This window comes from Suncus etruscus, chromosome 18 (genome assembly GCF_024139225.1).
Source record: "Suncus etruscus isolate mSunEtr1 chromosome 18, mSunEtr1.pri.cur, whole genome shotgun sequence".
Classification (NCBI taxonomy): Eukaryota; Metazoa; Chordata; class Mammalia; order Eulipotyphla; family Soricidae; genus Suncus; species Suncus etruscus.
In genome coordinates this window covers 32,709,772-32,724,290 of record NC_064865.1, presented here as the reverse complement: position 1 = coordinate 32,724,290, position 14,519 = coordinate 32,709,772, and the positions used below count along the sequence as shown (strand labels likewise).

Sequence of the window (14,519 nt, the reverse complement as noted above, 5' to 3'; positions counted from 1 at the left end):
AAATTATAGACGCATGAGCCTTTTGGTGTTCTTGCCCAGATTATTCATAACTTTCATTGTCCATAAGGCATTTAGTTTTATCTGTCATCAAATTTTCATTAAGCAAATTCTGGTATAGTCCCTCTATGAGAAACATCGTTTGTGTGGATCCTGCTGATTATGTCGAGCAAACTAGTCATTAAGTAAGCCAATTGTTACTTTGAAGTTTTTAGGGTTAACATATTTATGATATTCATTTCACAAGGTTTTGAATGATCTGACCAAATTCTTTGGCTAATTTACCTTTATGTCCCATTGGATTTTTCCTGTTAATATCTTTTTTATAACGTTTTTGATAAAAATACTGAGTCAAGTCTGAAATATACATGCACTGCAATATTGAATTCATGTAGCAAGAGTTTCCTATATTTTGGAGCCCAGTTAAGGTAGGTTCCTGTCTTTCCTTTTGTATCCTGGATTGTAAAGGATTATTGCTATTGTCAGTCTCACTCAAGTTATGGGGTGTGAATGTTAAATCCTTATTACCTGTTGTAGAGGTTAGTTTTCTTTTTTTTTTGTTTTTGCCTTTGGCAAGTGTTTAAAGATCAAACCAAATATTATGTAGAAATATTACAGCAATTATCTTGATTTTACTGCTAGTTTCCACTTAATTTCTAAATAATATGCTGTCTGCTGTGGCATTAGTGAAGATACTTCCTACAAACACATGGGTACCTTAAAGACTATGACAAATCACTTTACAGCAGCCAAGATGATCAACAAAGAATCCTAAATGTCTCAAAGAGAGTGTTTGTATAAGGTCCAAAAAAAGTCAAACCAGATGACGGATCAATAAATCAGTCTAATATCCTTCAGCTTGAAGACCATATAAAATTTCCTTAGCACCACTGATAAACTTCTCTAAGAGTAGCTCTCTTTTGTTTTTGACCTCCTCATTTCAATCATTCATATCATATCACTCATATCATCCTTAGTATTTTGTGTTACAGTCAGAATCTTAAGTTTGTTGGTGGCGATCTCAGGAAATAGTGATTCAAAATCTCTTAGCAACAATTCTGGACATGTTTGCATTGCACACTCTACTTTGGCACTCTCAAAATAGGTTTCTGCACTATTAATTTTTTGTTCAATAGGTGTATCATTACCCCAAAATTTATTCACATATTGTGCCATCAAAAACTCATGCTTTTCAGTTGATAAAGGTTTTGCTAAAACATCAGGTAAAGTTTATGAACCGGGCTTTTCTTCTGTGATGCAGTTCCATTAAGGTGGCAATCAAAGCCTATGTTTCCAGGAAGCTGAAGTCTCTGATCCTAAGGTCCAAACAGCCTCATAGTTTAATTAGGCCAGATTGTTTGAGAGCATATATCTGGGGGAGCAGTGGCCACATGAGATTCATCAGAACCTGAAGATCCAGCAGTTGAAAAGGCTTTAGGACTGACAACCCTTTTAACTAATGATCAAAATTCTGGGAGAGCACATTGGCCACTTCTGGTGGAGAGGGTAGAAGCACAAGGGCTGTCCTGAAGTAAAGTTATTCCAGTGAGACCACAGCCACCTCCAGCACACCTTGAGCCAGACTCTTCCATTCATCAAAATCTCTGTTATGTTTTCTAATAGGTGAATTAAAGTTGCCAATTCAACTTTCTGGGCAGATATATATTTGGTATTTATAATTATATTAGTGTTGTCCCTGTGATTCCTCCCTTTCCATTCTGTGATCCATGAATGTAAAAAACCTTGGCATTGGGAATAGGGGAATCTTGAACAATTGAAGAAACAACAAACTGAATTTTCTTAAAAGAAAAAAAAAGTCCCAAGTCTTTCCTGCAAGATAATGGGTGGATATTTCTCCTGTGAAATCTGAGAGGGCCCTTTAAAGAGATTCATTAAAAGGGAATATTTACTCTGTTTTCTTTTTTGATATAGGCAAAACGATTACATCTGGGTCACAACCTAGCAAAGATATGGATCTAAGTCTTGTTTTGATAATAAGCTCTGAAATCAGTTGTAAATAGGACACCACTGAGCAGAGTTTGTTTGTTATGCAAATACACTCACTCCAAAGGTCCTGTTTGTTGTATTAGCACAGCTAATAGGAGAATCTATTGTAAAGAAAATCAGCAAAAATACCTTTTCTCCCAGAATGAATTTTGACAGAATTTTTTTGTTTTTGTTTTTTTGGGGCCACACCCGTTTGATGCTCAGGGGATTACTCCTGGCTAAGCGCTCAGAAATTGCCCCTGGCTTGGGGGAGCTATATGGGACACCGGGGATCCCGTGCCTGTCAGGAGCTATTTCTGAGCAGACAGCTAGGAGTAACCCCTGAGCACTGCTCGGTGTGGCCCCCCCCCCCCCACAAAAAAAAGTTTAAAGAATTTAATTAAAATTTAATTCTTTAAAGAATTAAAGAAGTTTAATTCTTTTTGAGCAGCTGGTATTAACTGTCTCGGGCTATTTAAGGCAGGGTCACCCTCCAAAGTTTTAAACAGATTAGACAGCTCTGAATTCTAGATTCTAGCTCAGTGCAGAGCCAATTTACATCTCCTAAAAGTTTTGGAAAATTATTATGCATTCTGAGGTTCTTTTTATTAATGGAAATTTTTTTGTGGATCAATGAAACCCAAGTATTGATAAGGTGGCATAGTCTGTATTTTTTCTAAAGCTACTTTTAGTTCTGATGCTTATAAAAAGTCATTAACATAAGAGTATAAATTTTATGAATCTGTCTCATTGTTCACAGTCAGCAAGATGTCACCTGTGTAATTAAGGATCAAGGCTTGAGGAAATTTTTCATGAGCAGGAACAAAATCTTATCTACAATATCTATCACATTGTTGGGGAATTCAGCATGCCCTGGGGGAGAATAGTCCATTGGAAATGCCTGCAGGAATGAGTTTTATTGAAAAAAGGAACTGAAAATGCAAAACGTTTTTTTATCATCTGGGTGAATAGAAATATGATAGAAGCAATTTTTTAGATCAATTATTATTAATGGCTAGTCCTTTGGAATAACCATAGGAGATGGCAAATTTGTCTGCAATTTTCCCATTGGTATCATGGATAAATTCATAGCTCTAAGATCCATCAAAAGTCTCCATTTCCAGGATTTTTTTTTATCATAAATATGGGTGAATTCCATCGAGAAAAGGAAGGTTCAATATGTCCTAAACTTAGCTGTTAATCCACTAATTTTGACAGCACCTTTAATTTATCAGATTTAAAGGGCCACTGTCCTGTCCAAATTGGTTCTTCAGATTTCCATTTTATTTTTATTGGTGCTGGAATTTTTATGGCAGTGGCCCCTAAGAACAATTTTGAGTTTTTGAATCATTGGGAGGTTTGGATGCTTCTGGAGCTAATGGGATGTGAAACTCTGCATTTCACTGTGTAAGTCATGGCGCCACAAAGATGGTGAAAATGGGCCCATGTGAGCTCTGATTATAGCTCTTTGATTTTCTGGGCTATGAATACCATAGTCTTTGTACTCAGAATAGGAACTTCAACCTTCTATACATTCTAGAGAATATGGAATTTCCTGGAGAGGCCAATTTTCTGGCCATTCTTTATCAGAGATTATGGTAACCCCAGACTCCAGCATCCCTTCAAACATTTGCCCTTCCAATTAAAGTTTTATCATTGGGTGTTCATCTCTTAATTTAGCAACCATAGCCATGAGTGAATTGTGAACTGCACCTGGATTTGTGCTTCCAAAACCTCTGATTCTTATCTTATTTGAGTTCCCACATTTGACAAAAGGTACTATCACAAGCTGGGCGATTGCTTCCCTTTTCTTAAAGATCCATGCAACTGTTACATTAATAATTACAATAATTTCTCCCATTGAATTTGAATTAATGGCACCAGTTGTTATCAATATACCTTTTAGGTTGAGGGGACTTCTGCCAAGAATTAAACCCAGTGTATTGGGGGTGCCAGACCCATAATGCCAGTTCTCAACATATAAAGGCATTGTCCTGGGTAAATAGTGATGTCCTCTGAATATATATTATGTCCACCCTGGTGCTCCCCGAGTCACGTGATTCAATTCTCTAATCATGTTGAATTTTCTTGGGCTGAGTTGGGAAAGCTTATGGTCTGAGGATTTTGCCCTTTTCAGTAGGCCTGGGGTGAGGCCCTGTGGGCATTTCCCTGCATCATGTATCTGTGCTCCTGGGGAACTAAATTTAAAAAGAGTAGGCAATCTCTTTTAAAATGCCCTCACTTCCCACAATGGTAGCAGTTACTTTGCCTCCTGGGGGATTTGTGTTCAAACCTCTCCTCAGGTTGTTATCAAAGAGGTTTCTGGACCTGCAGTCTCATGCCCAATGATCCCTTTTACCCCACTTCGGGGAAAAATCCTGGTTTCCGGAAAGTAGTTTCTTCCTGGGGGGAGAAAGGCATCTTTCCCATGGGAACTGTGAATGTTTGTACTGAGTTCAAGCGGGGTGGGGGTTGGGGTATCTCATGCACATTCCGACAAGCATATAGGGAATCATTCAGATTTGCCTTGTCAAGTAACGGAACTAATACTGATTTGCAGGCTGAATTTGCATTATAAGCTAAACTTTTTTCAAGGAATTTTTATCATCTTCTCATCTTTGACTTGTAATTTCAGTGCATCTTTAAGCCTACCTACAAACTCTACATACGGTTCAAGGGAGCCTTGGATAATTTTTAAAAAGGTCCCTGTACCAGTGCTGCTAGTATCAATTTTTTCCTATGAGAACAATGAAATATCCTTTTTTTTTTTTTTTTTTTTTTGTTTTTGGGCCACACTCGGCATTGCTCAAGGGTTACTCCTGGCTATCTGCTCAGAAATAGCTCCTGGCAGGCACAGGGGACCATATGGGACACCGGGATTCGAACCAACCACCTTTGGTCCTGGATCGGCTGCTTGCAAGGCAAACACCGCTGTGCTATCTCTACGGGACCTATATCCTTAACTATATCTAAGTCTTCCTTAGGTAAAGCAGCTTGCATCTGAACATTTGCATATTGATTTTCTGCCATCAATAATTCATATAAGAGAGTGATCCCAGCCACTCTTTTTTTTTTTATCCAGTCTATATAGCTTGTCTTTTATGCCTTCTGAATAAAACATTTCTCATTCAACTCGCTGTTTAGTTGGTAGGCATATGATAGCAATTTTTTTTTAAATCATATAAAGTCCAAGCTGATTTTTGACACCAAAATTTTAGTAACTCCAGACAGGATGGTGATGTTGGACAGTAATCTTTACATGACTTTTTGAACAGATCTATGTCTTCCATTTCAAGGGGTTCATAGTTTGAAACATTTACTCCATGTAAAGGGACTGAGGCCGATTAACAAAATTACTTTAAATAGGGCTCTGAGACCTGAATTGTGGAATAGGTGCATGGAGACATGACTTTGATTCATCATCTGAGTCAGCACTGTTATGTTATACAATTTGTCAATCAAATCAGGATTTACTTGTGGACTTAGCATCGGAGGTTGGTCATTAATGTTAAGAGTTGGATTGGGGTTGTGAGTTTCTAAATTATTGTCCTGAGTCTTAGTTTTAGCAAGACAAATACCTTTATTTTTGGTTGAGGGGCTGGATTTGTCAGCTTACACCTTGGTCCGAATTTTTGTCAGATAAATTTTCTTATTATCCATACTGGTTTTAGCTTCTCTATTTTTAATCTTTCTGTCTTCTAAATACCAGTCAATCAATAAGCTCACCATAATGATAATAGCCAAGATAGAAATTCCAAATACTATGAAGGATAAAGACAGTGCAGGAGATGTAGGTATGTGATTATAAATTTTCATTTCAACTGCAGACCACAACCATCCTACAGCAAGAATTTTCCATTTTATTAAACAAATCTGTTCAAAACAAAATACTACATCCCACTTGACTAAGACAAAACCAATCTGTTTAAAACAAGGCTGTATAATCCAGGTGAGTAACCACATAAGCCATCCAATGGGCTCCAGATGAAGTTTCCAATAAAGCATGTTACTTACAGTTATTAAGAATCCAGGTTCAGCTTGTTCCGGTACCATTTGCTGTTGTTCCTCATCCATTTCCCAGACTGGGAAATTGGTTCCCATTCTCCTATCCCCTTGGAAGGGAAAAAGATCTTGATGATATTTGTCTGCAGCAAATAATCCACACACAGGGCAGCATCAAAAAAGGGACCACAGCTTGGATGTAGCGTCCTTTCTCAACCTACCACCAGCTCCACCACACCTCCAGCCAGTCAGTCAACTGCCCCAACTGACTCCCTGCACCTTGTTCCGCCCACTCTTTGTTTATCTATCAACAGCGCCCCCACCTGGCAGGTCTTAGGTGGAACAACAGGCAGACCTTTCATATATAACAACAGGCAGACCTTTTATAGATAACAATAGTAGCATACTGGAGTGTCTGAAAGACAACCACATAATGATCAAGAGCCATCACTGTCCAAAGGATGCACTCAGTGGTCCCCAGGAACAGGAAGATGAAGAGATTGACAGAACACACAAGAAAGATAGTAGTCCTATTTGTGCCCTGGATATTTACCAATATCTGGTGAACACAACTTGTAATGAAGCAGAGATCCAAGAAGGAAAAATTGGAGAGGAAAAAGTACAATGAAGAGTGGAACCTGGTGTCCAGCATTGGCAACAGGATAATGAATGTGTTGCCTACTAAAGTGAAGAGGAAGAAGATAAGATTATAATGAATAAGATTCATTTAAATTTTTTGTAAAGAACCATGGTTTACAAAGTTATTGATAGTTGAGTTTTAGTTATATGCTGTTTTAACACCAATCCTACCACTCACATCACAAGTGCTCACATGCTCCATCATCCCTTCCCTCAACCAACCACTCCCATTCTCTGCTTGCCACCTTGTCAGGTATATTAAAGTTTTGTGGTTTCAGCTTAGATCTCATGTTTTCAGTATTGTTAAATCTGTGCTTTGGATGTATGGCTATATCACTTTCCTACATCACCAATATTCTCCAATTACTTGCCTTTCTTACTTTCTTCCCACCTTGATTTTCCTTTTCCATCCTTATTCTCCCTAGGTTCTGATGGTAAGTCTAATTTAGACACCCTTCCTTTACTCCATTACATTTTCTTTTTCTCTTTTTTTTGGGGGGAGGGGAAGGGAGTCATACCTGGTGATGCTTGGGCATTACTCCTGGCTATGCACTCAGAAATAGCTCCAGGCTTAGGAACCATATGGGACTCCGGGGACTGAACCGAGGATCGGCTGTGTGCAAGGCAAATGACTTACCGCTGTGCTATCAATCACTCCAGCCCCAATTACATTCTCTCTTTTTTTCTTTTCTTTCTTTTTTTTTTTTTTTTTTTTTTTGAGCCACACTCATTTGACGCTCAGGGGTTACTCCTGGCTATGCGTTCAGAAATCGCCCTTGGCTTGGGGGGACCATATGGGATGCTGGGGGATCAAACTGTGGTCCGTCCTATGCTAGCACTTGCAAGGCAGACACCTTACCTCTAGTGCCACCTTCCCGGGCCCCCCAATTACATTCTCTTATCCAGCTATTCTTTGTACTTCAGATAAGTATGAGATCATCACACTTGATTATTACACAAGATTATCACTTTTGTTTTGATTCACTCAACACGATAGCTTCCAGTTACCATGAAGTTGTAGCAAATTGCATGGTTTTATGGTTCCTTACAACTTACATCATATAAAAATAACACACTTTCATAATTGATTCATCTGTGGTTGTACTCCTAGGTTGAATTTATATCTTAGCTGTTGTACTTATTGCAGAAATAAATAATGTGTGCATATGTCTTTTTGAATGTTCTTAAGTCCTGGGGATAGATACCTCCAAATTGGAATTGCTGGGTTATGTGGCAGCTCAATTCTAAGTTTACTGAGGACAATTCATAGCATTTTCCCAGGAGATGAACTAGACAACAACCCCTTCAGCTTGGGTGAGAGTTGCTTTCTCATCATAACCCCATCAGCACAGTTTGGTTCTGCTGTTCTTGATATGTGCTATTTTCATTGTATGCAATAATATATTGTCTCGATTTGAATTTATCTAATGATAAGTAATGCTGAGTACTTTCTCAGGTGTTTATTGGAAATAAGCTTGTCTTCCTCTACAAGTGTTCATTTCTTTCAATTTTTGATAGGATATTTAAATTTGCTTTTGCTGATATTTATTAGTACTTTATATATCTTGACTATTAAGTCCTTATCTAAAGTATTGAAATCAAATATTTTTCCCATTCAGTTAATTTTCTTTTAGTATTAGCCCATGCTTCTTTTGTTATGCAAAACTACTTAATTTGATTTAATCCCACTTGTTTATATTTTATTTTTTTGTCTTTGCCAGTGATATCAGATCATTAAAGATGCCCGTGAAGTCCAAATCTTGGAACCTCTGTCTATATTTTCCTTATTGTACTTTAAAGCTTCTGGCTTCAATTTACTTTGAATTGACTTTTGTTTAAGGTATGAGATATGAATCAAGTTTTAATTTCTTACATGCAATTATTTACTCTCCCCAGCACCATTTTTTGAAGAGGCTATCTTTACTACATTTGATGTTTTAAGCTGTTGTGAAAAAAAGCTACCATATATATGGCATTTTGTCATTGGGTATTTGATTTTGACCCACTGATTAGGGAGCCATTACTAAGTAGTTTTGATCACTATAGCTTTATAATACATCAATTTATACTATCATATGATTATTATATTTCCTTTAAATAATGTGGTGTATTGATTTGGTTATATTGACTCATCCTTGTATCCCTGGGATAAATCCCATTTAATTGGGTGTATGACTTTCAAAAATAAGTTGTTGGATTCAGTTAGGTAAGATTTTGTTAAGGATTTTGGCTTCAGTATTTATCAGAGAGATTGGTCTGAAAATTTCTGTAAATGTCTCTGTTTTTGGTATTAATCTGATGTTAGCTTCAACACAGCTTTGCTATATCACACAGATATTGATAGTTTATATCTTAATTGCCATTAGTTTAAAAAATCTTTCCCCTCTTTTTACTTTTATCTAATTTCTGTTTAGCAGTGTTTTATTCATCTGCCAGTTCATTCATTACTGCTTTAAATTTTATTCTTTCCTCCTACTGCCTACTTTGAGTGATTATTTTTGGTACTTCTTTAATTTTAAAGCTGTACAGTCAAGTTATTTATATGGGCCCTTTTTTCATTTTTGATGAATGCTTGCAGAGCTACAAATATTCCTCTTAACACCACCATTTAGTGTCCCACAAATTACGAAAGCTCTTATCCTCATTCTCAATTGTTTCCAAAATATTTTGAATTCTTCTTTGATATCCTCTCTGATTCACTGGGTGTTTAGGAATGAGCTAGGTGTCAGAATTATTTCTTAACTTCTATTAGTAATTTACTTCTATTTTCAGTGCATTATTATGACAGTTGACTTGATACACCCCTTAGATACAGTTGGACTTAGGATTTCTTTTTTCTTTTTCTTTTTTTCCTTTGGTTCAGGGGTGGTGAACACGTGGCTCTCGAGCCGCATGCAGTTCCTGGCCAAAATGAATGCGGCTCTTTGCCTCTTATCATTATTTTGTATACTGTAGCTCTTTGCCAAGTTTGGATTTTGTTCTGCTGCTTCTGAGGAGGGACTTCTGAGGAGAGATCTCCGAGCACATAGTTCCGCCCCCAAGGCTGCGTCATCCCGTCTCCCATCCTCGGAAACAACTGCATGGGCCAGTGAGCGGGGGGACCCGTGTGTCACATGTTGTGTCACATCTTGCCATTAGTTCTTAGTGTGGAGGATGCAGCATACCTTCACCATCACTGCAGAATTTTTTACCCTCACTCAAAATGGCAAAATGCAATATGTGTTGAACAGATTCTTGTTAAAATTATATGCTTTTGTGTGAGTGTTTGTTTTGGCAGGTCACTGCGTGGTGTGGCTCTCCGACTCTCACAGTTTAAAATTTTGGCTCTTTGTGTTGAACTTGTTCGCCACCCCTGCTTTGATTGTTGGGTTACACCTGGCAGTGCTCAGGGGTTACTCCTGGCTCTATGCTCAGAAATCGCTCCTGGTAGGCTTGGGAGACTGAGTGATGCTGGAATTTGAACCACTGTCCTTCTGAATGCAAGACAAATGCCCTACCTTCATGCTATCTCACTGGCCCGGGATAGTAGGATTTCTTAAGGGGCAAGAAGGGATAGTATATAGGAGGGGCTATATACACTATAGGCATGAATTGTTTACAATTAGGTTAGGCACTTAGAGAGGAGTCCTCTATGTACTCATGCTCACATAAAGACATACATTAGAGATCTATTCTTAAGTTGTTGTTAGAGGTCTGACCCTAAGACTGACTGTGACAACCATGACTGGGCAGAACTTTTCCTAGGACCAATGAGAAAGACCCTAGCCTAGGCTTTGGTCTATGATCGATACAACAACCAAGATCTCTAATTCCAGAGGTCTGACTAAAACAACTGCAACTGAGCAGAACTTCTAGAAACACAATAAAAGACTATCCTAGGCTTAGTCCTATGATTGGTGCAAACACCAAGACCACCAATTACAGAAGACTGATTAAAACAACAGTGTTGGAACAGAACTTCTAGAACCATAAGGAAAGATTCTATCCTAGGCTCCACCCTATGACTTGTGCAAATACCAAGATCTCTAGTTACAGAGGCCTGATTTTTTTCATCTACAACTGAGCAGAAAGTTTCCAGACACCACAAAAAGACTTAGGGGAGAGTAAAAGAGCATGTATGGAGCCTGTAGTTATTTCCATGAGAGTATGCTTCAAGGGCAGAGAAACCTTGTATCTCTTAGGCCAAGGGATTTCCTTTTCTAGTCTCCCCAAATATTTACTGTGCCCATGCAAAAGGGGAGAAAAAAAAAAAGGAAGCATATTTTTTTTCTTTTTCTTTTTTTCTTTTTCTTTTGGGCTCTTGATTACTGCTTGGTTGCTGTCTGTTTTGTGGTGGTGCTTTTCAGGTTTTTTTTTTTTCTTCGTTTGTTTTTGTCATTGTAGATTGCGTTTTTTTTTTCTTGTTTGTCTGTTTTTATTTTCTTAATTGTTATTTTATTTTTTGTGACGTTTTTCTTCCTTTTCCCCTTTCTTCTCTTAAATTGATATTTATAACCCTCTAGATAGACCCCTTCCGGATTTTTTTTTTTTTGCTTTTTTTGTTTTGTTAGTTTGTTTTTTGTTTTTCTTTCTTTTTTCTTTACTTTCCATTCAAAAAGAACCACATAACTTGAATCATCTTGTTCTGCCTCATAAATTCAGGGGAAAATAGATAGTACCAAGACCAAACAGTTGTATGAATATTGAGTACAAATAAAAAAAATCATTCTTAAACACCAAATCCAAAGCCAACCACAACAGAATTGATACCCATTCTTCAACAAGCTAGATACAGAGGGGACCACTTATACTAGCATCCCAGGGGGCAAAGAAGGGGGATATGAGATGCATCCTGGGAACAGGGCTGGAAGGAGGACAACACTGGTGGTGGGAATGCCTTGGGTTCAATGCCTCTATGTACCTAAAATATTATTGTGAAAGGTGTAATCCACTTTGGTCACAATAAAATTATTCTTTTTTTTTTATTCTTTTATTTTGGTTTTTGGGCCACACCTGGCGATGCTCAGGGGTTACTCCTGGCTGTCTGCTCAGAAATAGCGTCTGGCAGGCACGGGGGACCATATGGGACACCGGGATTCGAACCAACCACCTTTGGTCCTGGATCAGCTGCTTGCAAGGCAAACACCACTGTGCTATCTCTCCGGGCCCTAAAATTATTCTTAATAAAAAAGAAATAACCCTATTTTTTTCTTAAGACCTTTTTTGAATTTAAAAGTCTATGTTGTCTAATATTAGATGGCCTCTTTGGCTCTTTTGAGAGGGCTGTTTGCTTGAAGAATTTTCTTCTAATCTTGGCCTTTAAACCTGTGTTTGTTCTGACTATTTAAATGTGTTTCCTGTAGGCAGCAGAATGTTGGGTTCAATTTTCTAAACCATCCTGCCACTCTTTGTTTCTTAGTTGGTGCATTTATTTTATTGACATTGAGAGAGATTGCTGTTATGGAGTTTTGTGAGATCGTTTGTAGAAGTTTGGTGTGTTTGTAGGGTTTGTCATGTTTTAAAGTAGACTCATCATTTCTCCTTTGAAAGTTGCTTTTGAAAAATGAAGTTTTTCAGCTGTTTTATTTTAAATACATGAAGGTGTGTATTGTTTTTTCAAGTAAGAGTCTGAGTGAAGAATTCTTGCAGAGCTTTTCCATATCTTTTCTGCTTTCTGGAAATTTTCTTCAAGCTCATTACTTCTGCCTTAGCAGCTATTACTCTGTTGGCAAGGCCTTCAGTGAGTTTTTCATTCCACCTACCAACATTTTCAGTCCTGATATTTCTGTTTGTACTTTCTCTTCTATGTTCTCAGATCCTCTTGTATTTTAATGGTCATCCACTTCATGGGTTCTTTGTGCTCATTAAATGTTCTAAGCATTTCCATTTTGAAGTCATTTTCTGAGAGGTTATATAGGTGGCTGTACTTACTGATTTTGCAGATGACAATTTTGCTCACTACTCATGGTAAGGTGTTGTATATCTTTGCCATGTTTTTTTTTTTTTTTTAGTCTGTTTGAATCTTTTCCACTTTATTCCTGATAGACTCTTTCCTGCAAGAGAGATTTCTTAGGAAGTCCAATTGAGGGTGAAGGATAATTTTTTGGCTACATGGCTGCCTCTTTGGAACTGTGGAGCTGGCTTCTGATGTCTGGCTGGAGCCTAGGGCTAATGTGTGATATGGTCTTCAGCGGGGTGGGGTCAAGTGGTTCTGGCCTGGGTATGTATCTAGTGACACTGTTCCAAACTGGGGTGCCTTTTTAGAATATATATTGTTTTTAGAATATATATTTGGCAGTTTTAAGTTATATTTTCTTTTGACATTTGGCAAACTTATCTGGATAGGACTTAAATAATAGGAAATAAGTAATACAAATATTATATAAGGTTTTAAAGAAATAACATGAAACTTACTGTGCTTTTTTTTTTTTTTTGGTTTTTGGGTCACATCCATCAGTGCTCAGGGGTTACTCCTGGCTGTCTGCTCAGAAATAGCTCCTGGCAGGCACGGGGGACCATATGGGACACCGGGATTCGAACCAACCACCTTAGGTCCTGGATCGGCTGCTTGCAAGGCAAACACCGCTGTGCTATCTCTCCAAATCCACTTATTGTGCTTTTGAAATTTGAAATTCTAAAGTGTTAGTGCCATGAAAGTGAGAGATAGACCATATTATGATTGAAGCAAAGAAACAGAGACAGTGAAGGTGATGAATAGAAAGTAAAAAAACAACAGGCGTAAATAATCACAGAAACTCTCAGGCACCATCTTTTAGTCTGTTCTCCAAAAATGGAGATGACATGGTGAAGATAATAAAACATGACATGGTGACATGGTGAAGATAATAAAACATATGCTGTACATTTTCAATGCAGAACCAGATTGTTCTGCTGAGCTTGAGGACCCCAACGTCCCAGTGAAACCTATGCACTTATGGCACCGACAAAGAGAAGATAATCATGGTCATTTAAAATGCAGTAAATGGCAAGATATAGTGCTTCCCTATATTCTGATGGAGTCAGGGGATTAATATCAGAGGTACCTCCTTCCATGTGTGAAAGCCAAATTTAGTGGAGCAAGTAAAAAAGATGATTTGAGACAGACTACTGTAATCTCTAAGAAATGCATCTTGAGTTATGGAAAGAGCTCCTAGGTAATATCAGAAGCAAAATAACATTCTGTTAGCTCTAATTCACCAACCATTTCTAAAAACTAAAGAGGAGGAGACAGAGAGTAGCTTTGGAGTGAGAAAGGCTGTCAAATACTTTTTTAATTATAATTTTTTTGATTTAACAATGATTAAGTGACAGAATTTTAAAAAATATTTTTGATAACAGAAACTAAAAAAAATTAAGACACATTTTAGTTAGTTTTAAAAAACAACTTGCAATTGAATCTTTCCTTGGTACTTTGATTTATGGGAAAAAAATCACATTTCATTGCTTGTTTATTGCATGATAGTTTTAAGATTTGAATCTATCTTCCACTACTTTATATTTTCCACCTATGTTTAACTCAATGATTCATCTGTAATTCTATTTAATGTTAAGCCAAGTTTAATCTCTGCTTTTAAAGAACATAAAATTGTAAAATATTACGAAGTAAATTATTGTCATGACCATAACCAACAAAGAATTAAAAATTTAATAAACTACTTTTCTTCTTAATTAAAGCTGTTAGTTAAAGTGGAATCTGGCCCCAACCCCCCTTCTTATTCTATACATACCATACCCAGTTTAAATGATTCTTATTTTTGGAGAAAATGATGTTCATGAAAATATATTTTCCTTGGCATCTAGAGATTTTATGTCTCTACTGGGAATTTCTTGGGAGCAATGTGCTCCAGGATGAAACAAACTTTCTAGAATATGAGGGATTATGGACCTATATTCATCTCTACCTGAATTAAGGTCTT

At 37.4% G+C, this 14,519-nt stretch overlaps 1 pseudogene; it reads right to left on the bottom strand.

The window, feature by feature from the left end:
• Window positions 1-635: 635 nt before the first annotated feature.
• Window positions 636-6,084, bottom strand: LOC125995768 (methylmalonic aciduria and homocystinuria type D homolog, mitochondrial-like; annotated as a pseudogene).
• Window positions 6,085-14,519: the final 8,435 nt, after the last annotated feature.